Source organism: Panthera tigris, chromosome D2 (genome assembly GCF_018350195.1).
Source record: "Panthera tigris isolate Pti1 chromosome D2, P.tigris_Pti1_mat1.1, whole genome shotgun sequence".
Taxonomy (NCBI): domain Eukaryota; kingdom Metazoa; phylum Chordata; class Mammalia; order Carnivora; family Felidae; genus Panthera; species Panthera tigris.
In genome coordinates this window covers 61687413-61708415 of record NC_056670.1, presented here as the reverse complement: position 1 = coordinate 61708415, position 21003 = coordinate 61687413, and the positions used below count along the sequence as shown (strand labels likewise).

At 49.5% G+C, this 21003-nt stretch overlaps 1 protein-coding gene across 5 annotated transcripts in view; it reads left to right on the top strand.

The window, feature by feature from the left end:
* Window positions 1–9304: 9304 nt before the first annotated feature.
* The window catches only part of LOC102968262 (inositol 1,4,5-trisphosphate receptor interacting protein), a 31579-nt gene continuing 19880 nt past the window's right edge, over window positions 9305–21003 (top strand). For 3 of the 5 annotated variants that reach the window (XR_006209438.1, XR_006209440.1, XR_006209439.1), the window contains exon 1: window positions 9305–9499. The gene's annotated coding sequence lies outside the window, so the exon portion shown is untranslated. Of the gene's footprint in view, window positions 9500–12986; window positions 14576–18250; window positions 18431–21003 lie in introns of those variants that run through there. The other 2 variants (XM_042961164.1, XM_007080316.2) reach the window with 2 other exon arrangements.

The window sequence follows — 21003 nt, the reverse complement described above, 5'->3', positions numbered from 1 at the left end:
AGGACCAGTCTTTAAGTATATCTATGGTGCTGACCCATAAGAGACAGTCAAAATAGAAAGTTTGATGAAGGAAGGAATTAAAAATAGGATTAGCTTATCCACTCAGGCATAGAGCAATTACTCTTGGGAGTAACTAGTGACTAAGCGAAGTTAAAAGGTATTGGAATACAAACATTTGCGATTCTAAGGTAGTAAACCAAAATCATCTTCAGGTATGCACCAGGTCCCCAAACAGAAGTATTAAGGATTACAATAAAATACGTTTATCTCCTTTATCTCCCTATCCTTAACACAAGGGCCAAAGTTTGAACCAAGTCTTTTTTCTTCTCCAGAGGGCCAAATGCACAGTAGATACTCAATAAAAGTTGACGACTAGCTTCTCATAGCAGCAGATAGGCATCTATAAAATGAAACTATTTGTTATGTTAAAGGAATAAACTCTCCTTTCTACCCTGGGTGTATGTTTCTTTCTTTCCAATATTTGCTGCCAAATCTACTGAATAATTTCAGCAGTAGAAAATGACTATGGAGCATCTACTGTGAACAGGTGTTCTCAGAGGCAGCAATGGGAGGGAGGCAGAAAGCTTCAAACCCCTCCCCACCCCCCGCCCCAAGGTGACTGAAACCCAGCTGAAGTCAAGCAGGACAATTCAAACCTCCAGGACAGCAGAGACCAGTCTAAAATAACACTGTATTTTAGAATCTAGCACCAGAGTCTGTGTACTTTTTCTGTAAAGGACCAGATTAAGAAATATTGTGGACTTCATAGGCCACATGATCTCCATATCCAACTGTGCTTTTGTAGTGCAAAAGCAGCCACAGACAATACAAAAATGAATGGGCATGGTTTTGAACCAGTAAAACTTTATTTACAGAAACAGGTGGCACTCTGGAGTTGGCCTGCCAGCCAGTATTGCCAAGTCCTGATTTAGCACAATGCCTGGCATATAGTACGTGCTCAAATATTTATTGAATGAATGAATGGATAAATGAATGAATGAAGACAGGTTTTCCTAAGGTTATATAGCCTGGTGATTTGTTTTAAAGTCCCAGTGTACCATCTTTAGACATTAACTACAGGAAGCTCAATGAATACCTACTGACCAGAAATAAGTCTGACAGAAATTATCTGACAGTTTTCCTTACTCCAAGTGCTATGTGTGGTTGGAAATTTAACATGTATAAACCACCACCAGCTTTCATGACATAAGGCACCTGGCTGGCTCAGTCGGTGGAGCATGCAACTCTTGATGTCAGGGTTGTGAGTTCAAGCCCCACTCTAAGTGTAGAGATTACTTAAGAATAAAAATCTTTTTTAAAAAAGAAAGAAAGAAGCATTTCTTTTCTTACTGTGGATCATGACTCATTAGTAATTTGTGGCCTGCCTTTTCATTTTCAAATAAGGGTAAGAGATGGGTAGAGAACGAAGAGGGAATATACCAGAGTTTGTCACATGTAGTAAGCATATTGTTTTAAGGAATTTGCCTTTCAGTTATAACACACTTTTATGTGTGAATATATTGGGTTCTAAGGGAAAATGTATTTTCAAAAAAGCTTGAAAAATGTTTAAATACTATTGTAATCTCATTCTTGGGGAAATTCAGTGTAGTGATGAGGGAGCATAAGGCAAGCTGAGGGCAAAGTACAGGCTAACAGCACCTCCCTACCCCCACCCCCACCCCCACAGGTGGGATATGTGTGATATTCCTCCCGCACTCCTGGCTGCCCAAGAACAAGGAAAAGAAAAGAAAGCAAATGGTTGACTGGCAGAGATCACAGTCATGCAGGACAGGAGTCTCCTTCAGTTTAGTTAGTAAACTTAGAAAAGTGCAAGATAACTTAGTAAACTGCAAGAAAAAGGCAATCTTATCCATAGCCTAATCTCCAGAAGCATATAAACTCCGTTTTCTGGAGCCCTAATATCACCTTCATCAAGATGTAAGGGGGTTTAAGTGCTTGCCATGGTGACGTGAGAAACAAAGGCAAATGAAAAATTAAATTCCCTTACTGCCTACAGCCCATTGACTAGTCCTTGAAACAGGCAGAGTGACCTCCCTCTAGGGGCGCAGCTGCCTCAAAGATGACCCGTTGCTAGGGGCAAAAGGGAATCTTGGCTTAACATCATCCCGACTCCCCAGAATCCTGTACATCTACTTTAACATATAATTCCTTTGGACACCTCCTATATCTCAACTTCCCCAAGATATATGCTGGCAATCATACTCCAAGCTTATGGCCCCCTGATACACATCTGAAGGGTCTCAGGACTGAGATTTTACTAAGCAATAATAAATGACATTTTCCTAACAACAGCTAGCCCCTCAAGGTCCTGTAAACCTTGCTTCCAAAATTCCTTAGACTTACGCTGTCCCTAATCCCCTCCCAATCTGAAGGTATATAATCATTCACCCTCCACAACCCCAGTGCAGCTCTTTCTGCCCACAGGTCCTGTCCCCATGCTTTAATAAAATCACCTTTTTTTGCACCAAACACATCTTCCAGAATTCTTTCTTGGCCATTGGCTCCAAACCCCACCATCACCCCAAAACCCCATCAGTTGTACATTTGAAGGGGATTTACTTCGAACAGAAAGATACAAGGTAGTAGTTTAGGTCAAGATTCTGGAGCCATAGTGCCTGATTTAAATCCCGGCTCTGCCACTTACTAGCTGTGTGACCTCAAGCAAGTTGCTTAGCCTCTTTGGGCTTCAATTTCTTCATCTGTTAAATGGGAATGCTAATGATACCTTCTGTGTGTGGTTATTATGAGAATTAAATGAGGTGTTATATGTAAAGTGCTTAAAGCAATAGTATAACCACATAGTATGAGTTTTACCTATTATTATACTGTCACTAAACAATAATGTGACCTTGAGTATATGACCCAGTTTCTCTGGGCTTCACTTTTTTTGACAGATAATCTTTAACCTGCTGTTTCCAACACTCCTAGAAGAGCGGGGGCATTCCCAGCACAAGGAAATTTCCTCTTTTCTCTGGGAAAGAAATAGCCAGATGTAAATCATCCTTCCTGTTCAACGGACACTCCTCAGGTCTCATCTCAGCAAAGCAGCCTATTCCAGTGAAATGCTCTGTAAACCAACTTGTTATTATCTCTTGAAACTGCACGCAAAGGTGAATTTATGATGGCAAGAGATCGACCAAATCAAGGAAAATGCTGGGTTTTTTTTACCATCCATCACTCCGTCCGTGACTAGCATTGGCTTCCTGTCTCTCCCATTGTTGTGTATGTTATTCCACATACTGGGATAATCACAGCTGGGGGTAAACAGGAAATCTGTCCCCATATTTGTCTGGATTTTTTTTTCAATGTTCTTGACTGTGAAGTTTAGTATGTGCCCGGCAGTTGGCCTGATGTTGGTCACAAGTCACCTATAAATGCGGAATTTGAAGCCACATGTACGACCTGAGATTATGAAAACAGTTCCATTTACCTTCACACACACACACACACACACACACACGAAAAACAGACCAGCAGAAAAATGAGTAAAGTTATAACTATTTACAAATGAAGAAATAAAAACGGCCAATAACCCTGTTCTGTTCAGCCTCACTCCTAATTAAAGAAATGCACATCAACACATTCAGATATCTTTTTCACCCATAAAAGAAGCACACTAATGTAAGTTAGGAAAGTGCCAGTGCTGGAAAGGATGTGGGGCAACCATCATTCTCACACTTTATCATTGAGAGTCTAAATTGGGGAAAGCGGCCTTGGAGGATGGTTTTCCAATATGTACCTTACTTTTGACCCGACCCTAAACTATCAAAGCATTCAACCAAAGCAGCCACCCACATACAGACTTCTTGTTTGAAAAAAATAACCCCCCTATTTGTTTAAACCTCTAGTAATATCAAACACATACAAAATCATAGTCAGGATTCTAATACCTGAAACCAATCACACTCCAAATTGACAAGTTAAAAAAAGAGAGAGAGAGATGAAAGAAGACATCCTTATCTTGCACTGACTTAAACATGAAGGTTTCTAGTGTTTCCCCTTGAAGCATGACATTGGTTTTGGGGCCAAACTTCACCCTTCGTTTTTATCACGCTACACAAGTGTTTAATTGTATTCTGATGCACTGCTGGAATTCTGTATTAACTTTTTCATTAGGATTTCTGAAAAAGTATTCATGAACGAGATGATGTGGGGAATAAAAGCAAAAGAAAAAAATCAAATTAAATTTCCTTACTACTTACAGCCCATTGACAAGTCCTTGAGATAAGTGGAGTGACCTTGCCCTTAGATCTCAACTGCCCCAATGTTGATACTTCGCTAAGGGCAAAAGGCAATCTTAGTTTAACACTATCCAGACCACCAGGATCCTAGAAGTTCCTTTAACTTCTAAAAATTCCTTTGGAAACTTCCTTAATCTCCACCCCCCCAAATACATGTTAGCAATTATCCTCCAAGCATAGGGCCCACTGATCTACATCTGAAGCATCTCATGACTAAGGTTTTATTAGGCAGTGATAAATGACCTTTTCCTGGGGCACCTGGGTGGCTCAGTCGGTTAAGCGTCTAACTTCAGCTCAGGTCATGATCTCACAGTTCATGAGTTCGAGCCCCGACAGCTCAGAGCCTGGAGCTGCTTCAGATTCTGTCCCTCCCTGTTCATGCTCTGCCCCTCTCTCTCTCTCAAAAATAAATAATAAATCATTAAAAAAAGTTTTTAAAAATAAATAAACAGACAAATAAATAGCTTTTTCCTAACAATAGCTAGCCCCCCTCCAGGTTCTGGAAACCTTGCTTCCAAAATTCCTTAGAGACTTATGTTATACCTAACCCCCTCCCTACCTGATGGTATATGCTCAATTTCTCCTCACAATCCCAGTACAGCTTTTTCTGTCCACAGGTCCTGTCCTTGTGCTTTAATAAAACCACCTATTTGCAGGGTGCCTGGGTGGCTCAGTCAGTTAAGTGTCCACTCTTGATTTCAGCTTAGGTCATGATCTCATGGGTTCACGAGTTCGAGCCACATTTTGGGTCTGTGCTGACAGTGCGGAGCTTGCTTAAGATTCTCTCTCTCCCTCTTTCTGCCTTTCCCCTGCTCATGTACTCACTCTCTCTCTCTCTCTCTCTCTCTCTCTCTCAAAATAAATAAATAAACTTTAAAAAATAAATAAAATAAAATAAAACCACCTATTTGCACCAAAGACATCTCAAGAATTCTTTTTAATTTTTATTTATTTATTTTATTATTTTTTTTTTTAGACAGAGCAAGAGCATGAGCAGGGGAAAGGGGCAGAGGGAGAGAGAATTCCAAGCAGGCTCCCGGCTCAGAGTGCAGCCCAACTCAGGGCTTTATCCCACGACCTTGGGATCACTACCTGAGCCAAAATCAAGAATTGGACGCTTAACTGACTGAGCCATGCAGGCATCCCTCAAGAACTCTTTCTTGACTGTTCGCTCTGAACCCCAACATTTCCACGTCAATTATTATGTCCCTTTTCTTTATTTTCCCCTTTTTAATGAGGTATTATTATTGGAGTTTTGACTGATCTATTATTACTGCCTAATAAGAAAAGAATACCAATCACTGAGTTTTTAAAAATGTAAACGACTATGCTTTTATTTCTATATATTGTATTTGTATCTTTTTTAAAAGTTTATTTATTTTTGAGAGAAACAAACACAGTGTAAGTGGGAGAGGGGCAGAGAGAGAGGGAGAGAGAAAGAGAATACCAAGCAGGCTCCGTGCTGTGCTGCCAGTGCAGAGCCCCATGTGGGATTCAAACCCACAAACCATGAGATCATGGGTTGAGCTGAAACCAGGGGCGCCTGGGTGGCTCAGCTGCCACGGCCGACTTTGCAGTTTGTGAGTTTGAGCCCCGTGTTGTGCTCTGTGTTGACAGCTCAGAGCCTGGAGCCTGCTTCGGATTCTGTGTCTTCCTTTCTCTCTGCCCCTCCTCCACGCTCTCTTTCTCTCTCTCAAAAATAAATAAGTATTTTTTTAAAAATGTAAACAACTAAGCTTTTATTTCTATATACTGTTTTTGTACCTTTTTTAAAAGCTTATTTATTTTTGAGAGAAACAAACACAGTGCAAGTGGGAGAAGGGCAGAGAGAGAGAGGGAGAGAGAAAGAGAATACCAAGCAGGCTCCGTGCTGTGCTGCCAGTGCAGAGCCCCATGTGGGATTTGAACCCACAAACCGTGAAATCAAGGGTTGAGCTGAAACCAATAGTCGGACGCTCAACTGACTGATTCACCCAGGTGCCCCTGTCTCAAGTCCTTAAGGGGCTAATTCTCTTGTTTATTATACCTACCAATCTCATCCCTCATTGGTTCACTTACTAGTTTGTAATTTCTTATTATAAGCTCATTTTCCATGGGGGATTGTTTATTCCCTGAGGGATCAGAAGAAACATCCGGGTTTTGCATTCACTTCTGACAGGGACTAAGGAGATTCATCACTTTGGAACCAACTTTTATGTTTGGTATTGACTTCAAGATTCCCTCACCACATGGGTTGTGTAAACTGGGGCCCCACACCTATGCTGCCATAGCTGGGCCAGTGGTTTCGATTTCTATGGCAGACAACATCAGTTCATCCAGAGCGCCAAACCACAAACTGCCTTGCTGTGACCGTGAACAAGTGGGAAAATTTTTTCTCCATTCTCTAGTCACTAAGATCTTCTGCACAGTCCCAGCTGTGAGCAGGGGTCTCTAGTCCAGATCTCTGCCTTTCTAGAACCCAAGGCCTGAGTGAGTACTCACCTCCAGTCAGCCATTTGGGCTTATTTTCACCTCAAACACAGATGGGTGCTTCTGGGTTCTCTCTTCTCATCTCACCCCCGAGCTCCTCCTTTCTTCCTTTCATGCATTGCTATCTTTTTTTCAGCAGTTCTGTTAGAAGCAGATGGTCCCGTACTTCTCAGTCCCTCGTGGTCCCAGAAGTTGAATCTTTGTACTTTCCTGTCTTTTGAAAACTGTGTAGAGTAACCACAAGGTGCTATGAAAACCACATGGCATAGATGGGGGTTCCAATGGAGGCATGGCGGTTCAAGGAAAACTTCCTGAAAGAGAAATTGCTTATTCTAAAGACTGAGCACACCTTAGCCAGGCCCCCCACCTCCCCAAAAAAGTGTGTGTGCACTGGGGGTGACAGGTTGGAGAACAAGGTGGGAGAAGGTTGCGTGCAGAAGACAGAGCACATGTGACTATCTAAGTGTGGGGGTGGGGACAAACCCTGTATCACATTCTGAGAAGCACAAGTTCCAGGAACTGCAAGGAGTTTGGGGTGGCATATGGAGTGAGACGTGAGGTTAGTGAGATAAGCAGAGGCCAATTCATGAACCGCCTGTGTGCTTGCTTAGAATAGTGGACTCTGTTTTGAGAGCAGAGGGAAACCAGTGCAGGTGACCATTAGGTCTCAGAGAGTGAAACGGTCCGGTTTAAAAGAAAGACAAATCTAATAAATCTTCCTTCCATAAAGAAATATACACAGCGAACTTTGCAGGCTGGATGGCAATCCCAGAGGGTGTTTCAGTACTAACCTTCACATTCCAGCATACATAACCCTGAACTCTTACTCAAAGGATTATAAGGCAATGTAGGGGTGCTCAGGCCAGTGTTCCTAACCCCCCCCCCCCAAGAATTTCTTCTGCCTGCCTCGGAGAGAATGAGTGCCCTATCCATCCGCCTCACAAACATTTTGGAAATACATAGCTCTTTCACAAAAGTTTCCCCAGATCACTTTGACAAGGAGGAAGAATTTTCTCTGCCCTTTAAGGTCCTTCTACTAGTCATTTGATTCTACTAAGAGTCAAACCGACAGCTGACAGATTTTTTTACAGGAGAAAATCAGATTTAGGTTCCTATGTAAGGGAAATCCATGCAGACACGCAAATTCCGAAGGCAGTGAGGCAACAGGAGCTTATGGGAGCAGAGGAGAGGGGTAGGGGCCTAAGGAGACAAAGGGGAGAAAGACTCTTAGCAGGGAGGTAAAAGGAGAAGTTTGGAAAAGAAAGCTTGCCTTATTAAGCAGAGAAACTTCTTAGGTAAAGAGAAATCTCTGGTAATAGCTCTCTTCCTGGTGGGGCAGGCAATTGGAGGGGGAGGTAAAGAGCTTTTCCCAAATCTGCTGCGGTTTCCTTGCTTTTAATTCAAAATAATGTTCAGACCAAACCGGCCCTTCTTGGTGCAGCCTGCCCTTGGCCCCTACAAGCCCATTCCCCATGCCTCCCCACCAGCTCCCAAAACTCTTTCATAATTGTCCCTGACGTAAGGAAAGAGCTATGAACAACAGCAAAATTTGAAAACAAGAGTAACCTGGGCCAAGGGCCAGGGGGTCTATTTTTAGGACTTTGTCTCACTGCCTGTTTCTCTTTCCGACTCTCCCTAATGTCTTCCAAGCGAGTGTTAAAGTTATTTGGCTGGCGCGAAGAGGGAAGGAAGTAGGTGATCTAAGACTCGACAGCAGTAGCAGTGGTGATAATCATTTGGACAGTGTGTTCTCATAATTTCCCCCAAGGTGCCCTCGGTGGCGTTTGACTCCCCCAAAGCCACTTAATGCAGGATTTATTCAAGCCGTTGCCGGCCACTTCCACTGGCTGTGGCACTGGAGCAGGTCACAAAGGGAAAATAAGAGGTTATGGATTTCATAACCCATTAAGCGCCACCAGGGTGCTGCTGCTGCTGTCCCTCCCGGCCTCAGTTCCTTCAGGGCTAACTCCACAAGGGTAAACAGGCTCTGGACATTAAAGCGCCCTCTACGGATAGACCCGTGTGGTCATCATTCTCCTTTGTGCAGGGTTACTCAGGAAGAAAGACTACGATGCTTTCGCTTCTCGTTCAGTTTGGTGAGTTCTTCTAATACATTCAAGCCGCAAAAAGAAAAAAAAAGAAAAAAAAAGAAAAGGGCCGGCGTGGCGGCTCAATTTATATTTCCCTCCCGGGGACAAAAGAGGTGGCCCCCGGAGTTCCGCCGCCCGTGAAACGCGCCGCGGGAAAACGCTCGGCCCACTAGCAGTGATTTAACCCCTTCCACTCCGCCGGCCCAGACCGACTTTTAAGGGCGTCCTGCCCGACTCCCTGTCCACCCGCCCCAGTTTACTCCGGTGGCCAAATCCCGGCTCTGCCGGTCACCTTCCAGTCCTGCTGGCCTCTCTGAAATTTCTGGGGGTCAACGGGCCGACCTCTACGGCGACCCCGGGGCCGGCCGCCGCAACCCGCGCGGTCCTCCTTAAGAAGTTTCCGCTGCCGCGAGTAGAGGCGGGTGTTTTGTTCTTATAAGGAGGAAAAAGTTTCTGGGACGTCCAGGAAATGAGTAACTCCGCCGCCTTTAGGGCCGTGCTGATGGAGGCCAGCAGGCGGGAGCCGGCTGGGGTGTCGCGCCCCCAGTCCTTCTAAGTGCAGAGCGGGACGCTCGACGGAAGCCGCCCGAGAACAGCGGCCTCCGGGCCCTGGACCCGCGCGCGCGCCGCGGGGCTGGCGCGGTCCCTGCAGCGAGGGAGCGTGGGACTAAGGGCAGCGTAAGTCCGACGCGTCCACCTCACGGGGTGGGGGTGGGGGCCCGCGGGCCGACGGCGCTGCACCCGAGGTGGCGGCGTGGAGTGCGGGCGGCGGAAGAGTGGGCGGTGCGCGGCCCCAGGCTGGGTGCCTGGGGGAGACCCGGCTGCGGCGCCCGTGCAGAGGCGGACGCGGGGTCTCCGGCGCCGCACGTCCCGCGCGCCCCAGGCCCTGCTCCAGCCCCCGCGGCGGACCCCGTGGCCCTGTTACTTATCACCGTCTGAGCAGAGTGCTCTGGCAGAAAGACAGGCCCGGCCACTCCTAGAAGGGGGCAGTAGGCGTGTAGCTTGTTTTTTCCCGGTGTAAGGTTTATAGTTGTGAGGTTGCTGGGGTGAGGTTGCTGGGGTCGGGCGAAGCCTTCGCCGGCTTCCTCTTTCGGGACTATTAGTGGAGGGGACCTCACACAGCGCCGAACTTTCTCTTGTGGCTGCAGATAGTTTTCTGCCGCCTGACCCTTACTCCCATCCCCATCCCCCTCCCAGTGTCTCCAGCTTTCTGGCTGCCAGGTGAAGGGACTCCGAAGCCCCAGGGCCAGGCATCCCTTCCGAAATGCTCTTTAAAAACCAAAAGGCTGCCAGCCAGGAAGGGAAAATATTTCAGTGAACCACTCAGGGACGGCACATTGCCTTTTGCATCCTCTGCCTGGTGTGAAAAGCCCCTCGCCCCCCTTTCAAAACTGGAAAAGCCCCAGATACTGGCAGATCCTGGACCCTGGTCTTTGAGATCTAAATCCGTTTGGGAATCCCATTTTCTTGTTACTCTTTTGGATATGACCCAGGGCCCTTCCCTTTTACAAACCAGTTCTACCTCGAAGAGGCTGCTGAGTGAAGCTGGTCTGAGCCTGGTGTAGTTACTGGTCCAGGTTGGCTGTGAAAAACGCCTCGGCAGCCACAGATGGAATTGCCGCCATTCATCTCTTTATTAATAACATAATAGGCTGTGCTTTTGAGTCCTCCTTCCAGCCTACGTGCCTAAGTGGCTTTCATTGTTTGCTAATTCCCTGTGCAGGCTGCTGCTCCAGGCCATCCAGCCCTCATATTTTCCACTTGTGGGTAACCATAAAGTGGTTACTCGGAGTCTCTTCTCTGCTCTCTCGCAGTGGATGGAAAGGCTTTTGTTCAGATGCCATCCTCTTACTCCATAATTTTCAAAGATGCATCCATTTCAGGCTCTGGCTTTCAGTGGGCGAGGATCTGACCTCTTAACCTGATGCCATCATCCTAGAAGTTGTCACCTTACTGGGAATGGCTCCCACCTCCTGCGGTGCTCAAAGGGAAACAAAGAAGAGGGTGTGGGGGTGAACTTTTTACCTGAGAGCAAGACCTGGGGAAGAACTTCCAGGTAGAGGCTTCTGGCAAAATTGCCCACCAAAGAAAGTACTGCCTGGGAGAAAGCTGGTTTTGTATTTTTAACTTCCGGAACCCCCGGGATGAAGAAGAGAAAGAAAGTGGGAAATTCCATCTGATGGAGGGGGTACACGCCTCAGTGGGAGGCAGTGACCAGCGGAGCCCATGGAAGGGTGGGGTCAGGCTGCTGGAGCCCCTGAGCTCAGTTCTCCATGCTGCCTCTTGCCAGGGACAGCAGCACTGCCAAAGGGAACTGGTCCAGAGGAGAGGGGATGGCATGGCGAGGGGCGTCTGCAGGGCGCATCTTGTGAGGGAGAAGGGAGAGAACCGGTGGTTTTACCTCCAGGAGGAGAAGCTGAGGGGGATGAGGCTGTGGCCTTCAGGACTCTCTAGCACTGTCACTTGAGGAAAGGGGAAGACTTCCTCTGTCTGACCTCAAAGACTCACTGAGTAGGAGAGGCAGGGAGATGGATCTTATAAGAAGTAAGGAGTAACCTGCCAACAACTGGAAGTTCTCAGTGTCAGCAGAGACAAGTGGCCGTCAGCAATTATGAAGGAGACAGTTGCTTCAGAATCCAAAACTGTGGGAGGATCAGTAGGGATGAAGTAGTAGGGGACGCCGCGGGACTTCAACCGAGCAGCGTCCCAAGGGAGGGGCGAGTGCTCCAAGAGTGCTGGGCAGCTGAGGAGTGGGACCTTAATGGCTGAGACCAGTCTATCCCAGACCCCCCCCTCTAATCCGGTCTTGTTCTGGAGGGAGATCTATCTGGGAATGCCAGCGATCGACAATAACTGCCAGGGCTGTTGCTAGCCTATTCCATCCCTTGTGTGAATTAGAGTAAGATACACCTCTCAGCAAGGGGGTGGCACCTCGGTGACATTTAGGATGCCACCTTGGGGCCTCGTCTTGATGGGCATGGCCAAGGCTCATAGCTGGGCAATTGGCATGTGAACTGGATTCATCCTCACCGCACCCCGGCCAGGTTCTTGAGCAGTACACCACCCGTGCAACCATACCCAGCAGTCCTGATAACCAACAATTATTGAGGGCTTAGCATTTATTTGTCAAGCTTTTTTTTTTTTTCCAAAACCATTTTCTTTGCATTAATTCATTTAATCTTCATAGTAGTCCTATGTGGAGGTATTGTTATCCTCATATAGATGAGGAAACAAAGGCACAGAGAAGTGAAGTGTTCAGGAACCTGGAAGCTGAGCCCCAGTCATTGAACATTCACAGAGCAAGAAGCAGTTTAAGCTTAAAAAGCTAGTTTGGTTGGGGGTCCTTGTGGGAAGGAGGAAAGAGCAGTTGCTTTTTTCTTTGTCAAAGGAAGAAATACCCATTCAGCTCACATGGAGGAAAAATGGAAAACTCATCTGATGGCAGAAAGGCGAGGAAAAAAAGAGCAAGCTCAGTCTTGATGGCTGACAGGAGGCCTGGCCCCAGCATCAAATGACTTTCCTTCTTAATCACTGGGTATTGTGAGGTGGCAAATCCAGTTTGGGACCCGATGGGAGGGTGATGAGTAAGTGCCACCTGGGTGTGGTGCAGAGGGAGAAGGCCACAGCTACCCGGGGCCCCTGACCTAGGCAGAGACTGCCCCCAGGAGTGGCCAGAGGTGGCAAGTGTCCAAACATGCTGATCCCGCCCTCCCCACCCCACCCCCAATCCCCATCTCTTCCCTCTTTCCTTCTTGTCCAGGTCTTACTCGCCTGCAAATGCCCTTCCCAAACTTGTTCAGGAAATCTTTCCCAGAACTCCATTTCACACCTCCATATATGTGATCCTTTATTTTCCACAGGATACATGTTAGCGCTTACTTAGCTGGAATGGAGCATTTTACTACATACTGTCTCTAGACAGTATTTTAAACAAACGAGCTTCTTGGCCCATGAGGATGCCTCCAACTCTGTTGGGAAGGACCAGCCGGTGCCTTCACAGATTTGCCATAAAGGGTGGTGTTTACCTGGATCTTGTCACTTGGCCCAAGGTCTAGCTCTTAGCTGTGCCCGTGCAGAAACCCCATCTCCACAGTTTTCAGAGTGGTTTGGACCTGGACTACTGTGTCACCTCCAGAGGCTCCCAGGAGTGGGTACAAATTAGAACAAATTAGAATGCTACTTTATTAATTTGGAAGACGTGTGACCATCATGCAGACTAGATGGTCTCTGGTCCCTGCGTCCCGGGCGAGCCACATGGGAAACCAAAGATCCGGGCAGCTCGTGCTTGGCAAAGCAGGGCAGGGAGAGCCACATGGGAAACCAAAGATCCAGGCAGCTCGTGCTTGGCAAAGCAGGGCAGTCCAATAGCATGGGCCCCTCTTCACTCCTGTGGCCCTCTCAGCAGTGGAGAGATACCTGCCTGGTAGAGCAGTACTCCAGTCAGCTTGGCTGTGTAGGTCTCCTTGGCCAGTGCCTCGGGGACAGTGTTTACCTGATAGCATTTCTCCATTCCCTCTTGCATAATTTAGCTACTTTTATTTTAGTTACTTAATTTGTTTAGTGCTTTATAAGCATTAGCTCCCAGCTACATAGTTTCATTTGCATAAGCTAACCACTGTACATTTCAGGGTTGGAAGGCCAGGCCATGGATGTGAATGCTAGATGCAAATTAAGACGATTTGGTCCGGCGGCCAGGTTGGGTTAACAGGAAGCCAAGCACAGAGCAAAGAAACGTGGTCCTGATCAGCGCAGATGCTCGGGGAAGTGAAAGGCCCCAGACTGGCCACTTCGAGCATCCCCTGCATGCGCACGGGCGTGAAGCAGTACTAAGGCACCTTGCCTTGGCTGGCTCAGGTCAGCTTGGCCTGCCCAAATGGCCTCTTTGGATTTAAAGGGCTCTCTGTAATCTCTGTCCAGGCCCCCTCGTGGCTCATCTTTAGTAAGCCACAGTCTCCAGGGTGCCCCGGCACCAAGGAGGTGTGACCCTCCTGAGCCTTCGTAGGGTGGACTAGGGTTGAGTCCTGGCTCCCCTGCTCAGTGTATGGACGTTCTCTGTATTGGGGCAAGTGTTTTGACTATTTCAAGCCTCAGTTTCATCATTGGTAAGATGGGGACAACCACTCATAGGACACGCATAGAAAGCACTCAGCACTGTGCCTGGCACAGACTTTTAGTTTGGCTAGTATGAGCTCTTAAAGACAGTAGAGGTTGTTCGAGGATCCACATTCTCTGCCGAATTGGGCCCTCAGCTTCCCCATTAGTGCCACGGATGTCTGGCTGAAGGACAAGGCTGTGGGGACCCAGACTGTCCCAGATGCATAGAAGGAAGGAGCTCATTGGTGCCCTAGCTGTGGTTTGTTCAGAGCTGAGGACAAAGCTTCTAGTCCTGACCTTTTATCCAGCTCTGGGAGAGGGAGAATCAGATTTGAGTCTTGGCCTGAATAGGCATCCAGATGGGAGAGAAGGGTTAGGTTTTCTGGGAGAGGACAAGGGTCATTTGGGAGTGCCCAAGAGGTCTGTAGGGTCCTCCTCAGCAGTTTGGGACCTGTGACATTTTCCCAAAGAAAGTGTATTCCCCCTCCATCCATCCAGGTGGCCCACCCCTTGACATCAGCAGAATGGAAGTAACTGGTAGGTGACATCACTGTTGCCCATGGCAACACCTCCACCTTAAGGTAGAGAGAGGAATAAGAGCCATCCTAACTGTAAGACACATGTTGAAAGGAGGGAGCATAGAAGGTGTGACCTCCACAGGTGTGTTTTTCAGGGGCTGGGCAAGGGGATGCGGGAGGGGCTACAGTTCAGACGTCTGAGCCAGCTGGTGGTAGGTCTCTGGGTCTTGGTTTGGCCTGAGTGAATAGATCTCTGAGCTGCGACTTGGACCAAAGAGCATGACTCCTTACAGGGGCTTCTGGCAGCTTCCGCGGTTCTGGGTTTCCCTTCTACAACCTGAATCTGGAAGGGGAGCGTGGGGGGTAGGGGTGCAGTGATGGGGAGATCAGGAAAGTGGCTTTCCCTTCTTCACCCTCACCCCCAAAGGAAAGTAGGAAACAAGGATGCCCACGTCCTCACTACAGGGACTGATTTAAAAGAGAGCCTTCATTCATTGCTTGAGCAAGAATTTACTGTGCACCTACAATGTGCAAGGCAGTGTGCTAGGGATTCATTGGCCTCATGGGGCTTTATCATGAAATGCACACAGAGAGGAGGAACGTCTGGGATCCACTGCGCCAGGAACTGGTACCAGCTGGGAACAGAAGCAAGGTCTCCCAGCTCACCTCTCACCAGCTCTAGCATGCCCCATAGGATTTCAGATGACTTAGGGGGCGCCTGGGTGGCTCAGTTGGTTAAGCGTTCGACTCTTGATTTCAGCTCAGGTCATGATCTCATGGTTCCTGAGTTCGAGCACCCGCTGATGGTGCAGAGCCTGCTTGGGATTCTCTCTCTCCCTCTCTCTCTGCCCCGCCCTCTCTCTCTGCCCCTCCCTCTCTCTCTGTTTCTCTCCTCTCAAAATAAATAAGCTTTTTTTTAAAAAATGCAGAGACTTTCAAGTGGCTTAAACTAAAGCCATGGAAAGTCCCTTCCTCCCCAGTAGTTCATGCAGGCAGTTGAACTATACCCGAGATCTGGGGAGTGACAGGCATGGGTATCAACTATGTCCTGCCAGAGGACTGAATCCCTCAAAGTCAGAGTGTCCAAGGCTAGAAGACAGTAGGCTGACCGCCCACTCCTGGTTCCCTCCTGCTGTGTGACTCACTCAGTTTCCCTGCCTGTTTAATGGAAACAGTAGCAGCCAGGACCAGAGAACACACAGAGCACTTTAAGATCCTCAGATGCAAGTCCTGGAAAAAGTACCAAGGCCACAATTTTCAAATGACTCACTTCCAGGTGAATGACCTGGTGGGACGCTCACTGCCTGGCAGGGGGCTGCGCTTTGGAGCTATCCTGGGCTGCTCCTGCTTTCTCCCCCATGTCATTCCCCTGCGGTGGATACAGGAAAGTCTCCTTCCAGCCTGCACCAAACCATAGGGAGGGTGTTGTCATAATTTGAGTCCTGCTTGTTGGCACAAAACCATGTGCTGTTAACAGACTATTCTCCTGGGAGCCTGTTTCAATAACCTTAGTAGTAGTCAGGGGACCCGCCTGCAGTTCATGAAAAGGTCCTTTGTTCACTGAGACTTTGTTCCAGAGGGGCAGGACCACAGCCAGGCGAGCCTGGGCTGGAGAGGAAGAGAATGAGGGATCCCTCAGCCCCCCCCACTGCGTGCTGCCCCCAAAATGCCACTTTCTCCCTGACGCCTCCCACCAAAACACGCTACCCAGTGCCAGGAGGGCCATCACCCCCTTTTCCCAATGCACCGTCCTTTCGGGTGAATAGTGGTCTCAGACATCCCAAGTCACACTCCCAGAATCTCTGGGTGGGAGGAGCCTTGAAAGCTCATTAAGTCTGATTCCCTGCTTCATGCCCAGATTTCACCTAAACTGTCACCTTCTTTCCCAAAACAGTACAGGAAAGCCCATAGGTGCACTGTAATATTTCACAGATACCAGGTCACTGAGCAGCACAGCATCATGGGAAGACCAGAGGCTTAAGTCAGTCCTGAGTTCAAATCCCAGCCCCAATCCTGAGCGAGTGGCCTCACCACTCTGTGCCTCAGTTTCCTTTTCTGTAAAATGAGGATAGTGCCTCTTTTGGAAGTTTATTATGAAGATGATTCACGTAAAGCCTCTTGCACAATGCTAAAATGTCAATAAATGTTACACATTGGTCACTATTTTCTAAATCCCCCCATGGGGTGTCAGGGCCATGGGGCTTGCTTGTCTTTTTTTCCAGAAAGGGAGAACGGCTTGCCACTCTTCAAGGGTTGCTCCTCTGCTACTTCTCTTATTTAATTTGCTTTGAACCCTATAATCTTCCATTTATCTTACATTTCTATAAGACTCTGAAGCAAGGAAGTGGGTGTCAAGGGCAGAGGCAGCTGAGGGTCAGATGAACGGTTCACTCCTGGGTTGGGTCATCTTCTCGGTAAACATCAGTGGTGAGTCAGCCTGCAGTTAGATGCAGGCCGTCCAGACCTGAGGCCGCTGAGGTCTGTCTCCAGCGCTGCATCTGCAAGGGGTTTTGCTCACATTTCCCAAGGCGCTTAACAACTGTTAGCACTTTGCTAACTTTCTGACTGCAGAGTGCCTCCCAAGGAAAAAAAACAAAAACAAAAACTTACAAGTTACTTCATCAGGGATCTCCCACTACACTCCCATTTCAGATTCCTGCTCCTGGGAGTAAATGCAGTGAGGGTTTTCCCCGGTCCTGACTTCATCCATTCAGCAGGTGTTTGTGGATGGCCTGCACCTCTCTTTAATACCCAGGCATCAGGGACCAGCATTGGTTTCTCCTTTTAGGTGCTCAGAAGGGGTGGAGGCGCTGTCTCTATTGATGCTGCCATATTGGGGTGGGAGTGGGGGGTGAGCTGCAGTCTCCCCAGGGGCCAAGCTTCCTGCTGTCTCTCTGTGGCAGCCTCTGGGGTCTTTCAAAGAAACAGGGGGGTTAGGAGACAACCAGACTAAGTCCCCAGGCTTCTGGAGTGCTGCAGGGATGTTGACCAACACCCCCCACCCCCAGTCCCTAGAGGACTCCCTAAGATGTAGGACTTAACAAATCAAAAGAGACAGACCCATACCAACACCAAGATAACAACGTCCTTTACGGAGCACGACCATGTATGTGACTACCATGCTGAGGAAGTACTATTGTCACCGTAAGTGAGAGACTTGAGACTCAAACCCAGGCCTTCTGATTCTAGACCTTGGCTCCATTGCCCCTGTACACTAAGCCTCTACAAAGCGTTAAGCTCTTCTGAACTGAAGAGCCTTGGGCTGTTTCTGGGTGGCCTCGGGGTGGAGTGTGTCCTGTGAACTTGGCATTGTCAGTGTCTGCTTGCTGCCTGCCCCAGCCTGACCCGCACGTACCTGCTGTACCTGTTTGGGGACACCTACTACGTGCCAGGCACAGCCCCGGGCAGAAACCAGGGCAGGGCTCAGGCTTCAGTCCATCCCTGTGGCTGGATGTCGTTTTGTGTAATTCACAGGGAAGGGGACCCTGTGCAGTCCTAGATGATTCCGGGGGTGATTTTGCCAACTGCTCCTGGCCTTATGGTCTCGGCCCTCTGCTTTCCGGGACGGGGAGAACTGGTTGGCCCTGACTGTGGCGGCCCTGGTGGGGGAAGGCAGGCTAACTCTGGCTCTGGTGTTCAGCCTGGGTTCCTGCAGCAGCACAGAGGCCCGCCACAGACTCTTAAGTTTTTTACGACTGGGTTGGCCTCCGTCTTCTTTGTGTCTCTTGCTGTTCCCCTTTATTAAGATGAAAGGGGTTTTAGATCTTTGCAGGCACAGAGTGTGTGTGTGTGTGTGTGTGTGTGTGTGTGTGTGTGTGTGTGTGTACACATACGTACAGGAGGCCCAGTGCTCTTCCCTTCCTCCCCACCCCTCTCCCCCTCTCTCCAGCCCAGCTGGGGCCCAGGCATTGTGTCAGGTACCGCCCAAGCCACAGAGGACCCGGGTGGGAGAACGGCCTGTTCACTGTGTGGGGGCCAGAATCCCTCAAGCCAGGACGTGAGTAAGAGGCGGCAGGATGGGGAGGGTGGGACGGGGAACTGGCCTTTCTGTGGCTATGGAAAAGTCCTGGGGGCCATTGCCCTTGCCTGCAAGGCCAGGTTGTCTTTGTGAGCAGGTCTCTCTTTGTTCTCATCCAGGGATCACAAGGGAGGTGGCGCCCAGCAGTCTGTTTCATTCCACCCATCCCCGGCTCATCTGTGAGAGGGGAGGCAGGGTGGCCAAGGGAGGGCTTTGTCTCCACTTTGTTTTCCTTTGTATTTTCTCTCTGGTTCCTGCTCAGCCCCCTTGAATACCCTCCACATTGAGCCAGCATGTTTGCTGTTGTCCGGAACCTGCTTTCTGTCCCTGCAGCCTGCCTTCCCCCCATCCCTGCCCCACAGCCAAAGTGTCTGAGCGTTCGCTGCCTGGGGGCAGGGGGTGTAGAGGACACGGGTAGAGGGAGAGGAGGGGGACAAGTCTGGGGAGCCGTGGCATCATGGCATCGCTGCCTGAGGTGGGTGTTCATGCTCCCTCTCAGCCGGTGCTCTTGTGGGCGAGATGGGGCCCCGAGGCAGAGGGAAATTCTGAGAAATACTAGCTCAAGCCAAGTCAGCATCTGACGGTGTATGAGGGCTGCTTCACTGTGAGAGATGGTTAGCTCTGTGTTCCCATTGTTCATGTGCCCCTATGATTTCAGGTCCAGAAGTCTGAGATGGGAATCAGGGATCAAGGGACATGCTTTGGTGCACACCTGCTTGCTGTAGGAAATGCATCCTTCCTAAGAATGGAGGGTGCGTGTGGTGCCTTCTTTTGAAAGCGGGGGTCTCTAGAGTGCAGGATGTGAGCACGCTGGTGGGTCCCCAGGATCGCATGTGTCCTTGGCGCATGAACAGGCAGGGCTGGAAGCGGTGGGATAAGACCAGAGCTCAGGGAGCTCACTACGACAGAGGTGCGGGTGGGGTAAACTGGGGAGACGGCGGTGCCTGGCCCCTCTGCTCTTAGCCTGTGAGACCTTAAGCGACTGCCCTACCTCTCAGCACCTTGGGCTCCTGCCTGTGCAGTGGGGCCACTGCACCGATGAGCCGAGCTAAGAGGCAGGGGAGCAGGCATTGTGGGGTACCCACCATGGGATGTCTTTGGAGATGCCTTGCACCAGACACAAGGCACCAGACTTGCTTGCGCTCAGAGGGACTTGATAAATATGCCATCTCCCGCCTCCCCCAACTTTGTTCTGTGTCCCTTTCAAGAAAGAAGATTTCTCTCAGGAGTTGAGGGTGGAGAGGATTCAGGAAGGCTCTTGGAAGCAGATTCTGAGATGGACTCGTGTGAGGACTGTCCGGCAGGGTTTTGGTTGCATGATGTGGACGCGGTGTAGGGAATTTGGGACAGCACAGGAGGTGTTTGGGGGACAGTCAGTAATCTGAATCAGCCAGGGCCAGTAGGAAGGGAACTGAGGCGTCCCCCAAGGCTGGGTGGGGCCAGGCCCTGAACGTCGCCTCAAAGCTCTGACCTGTGTCACATGGAAACTGGAACCCACTGAAATGGGGGAAGGGAGACCTCCAGGGAGGCAGAGGCCACCGAGGGTGGCTGGGAATTAGAGCTCAGAGGAGCTGTTTGCAAAGGTCCTTGCCAGCTGGGGTGGGGAGCCCCGAGTTTAGGCAAGGAGCAAAGGCTGCGTCAGAGCTGGGTGGGGCAAGGAGGCTGCACTGTGCGTTGAGACTCTGTTCGTCTCCCAAGACTGCTTTGACAGAACACCACAAACTGGGTGGTGAAACAACAGAAATGATCCTCTCACAGCTTTGGAGGCCCAAAGTCTGAAATCAAGGTCACCGCAGGGCCACCCTGCCTCCGGATGCTGCAAGAGGGGATACCTCCTTGCCCCGCCCAGCATCCAGTGGTTCCAGGCCATCCGGGCCTGGCAGCTTCCCTTCAGCCTCTGCCTCTGCCTTCTGTTACCTTCTCCTGTGTCCTTTTGCTCTTTTTCTGTTTTAAGAGACACTTGTCACTGGATTGTAGGCCCACCTGGGTAATCCCGGGCCAGCTCGTCTCCGTCATCCTTAATTTAATTACATCTGTAAAGACCCTTCCTTCCAACTAAAGTCACATTCACAGGGTCTCGGTGTTAGCACATGGATTTATGTTTTTGAGGGCCACCATTCAAGACACTGCAGCAAATGTTGGATTCGAGATGCCCTGGGGAGCACAGACGAGAGAAAGCTGGATGTGGGCCCAGACTCACGGCTGCTGGGGGAGCCCCTTCCTGTCTCTGTGGCCTGCAAGCCTCACTGCCATGCCTTAGCCTGTGAGATGCTGAGCCTCGGCCTGTCTGTCCCAGGACGCTGTGATTTCCCATGACATGCTGTGGGGGCATCGGCATCAGGCAGCATGGCTGGGCGGAAGGACACCGTGTCCTTCCTGGGAGATTGATGGCTTCCCCGCCGTCCCCGTCCGTTGCGTGCCAAGGGATGCACATGAGCTGCCGATGGAGGAGCGGGAACAGGAGGGATGTGGGCTCTCCCACCCACATCCCCGGAGTCCAGGCCCCTGTCCCTCCTGCACTCGGGCTGGCCAGCTGCATGTCCCCGGACCAG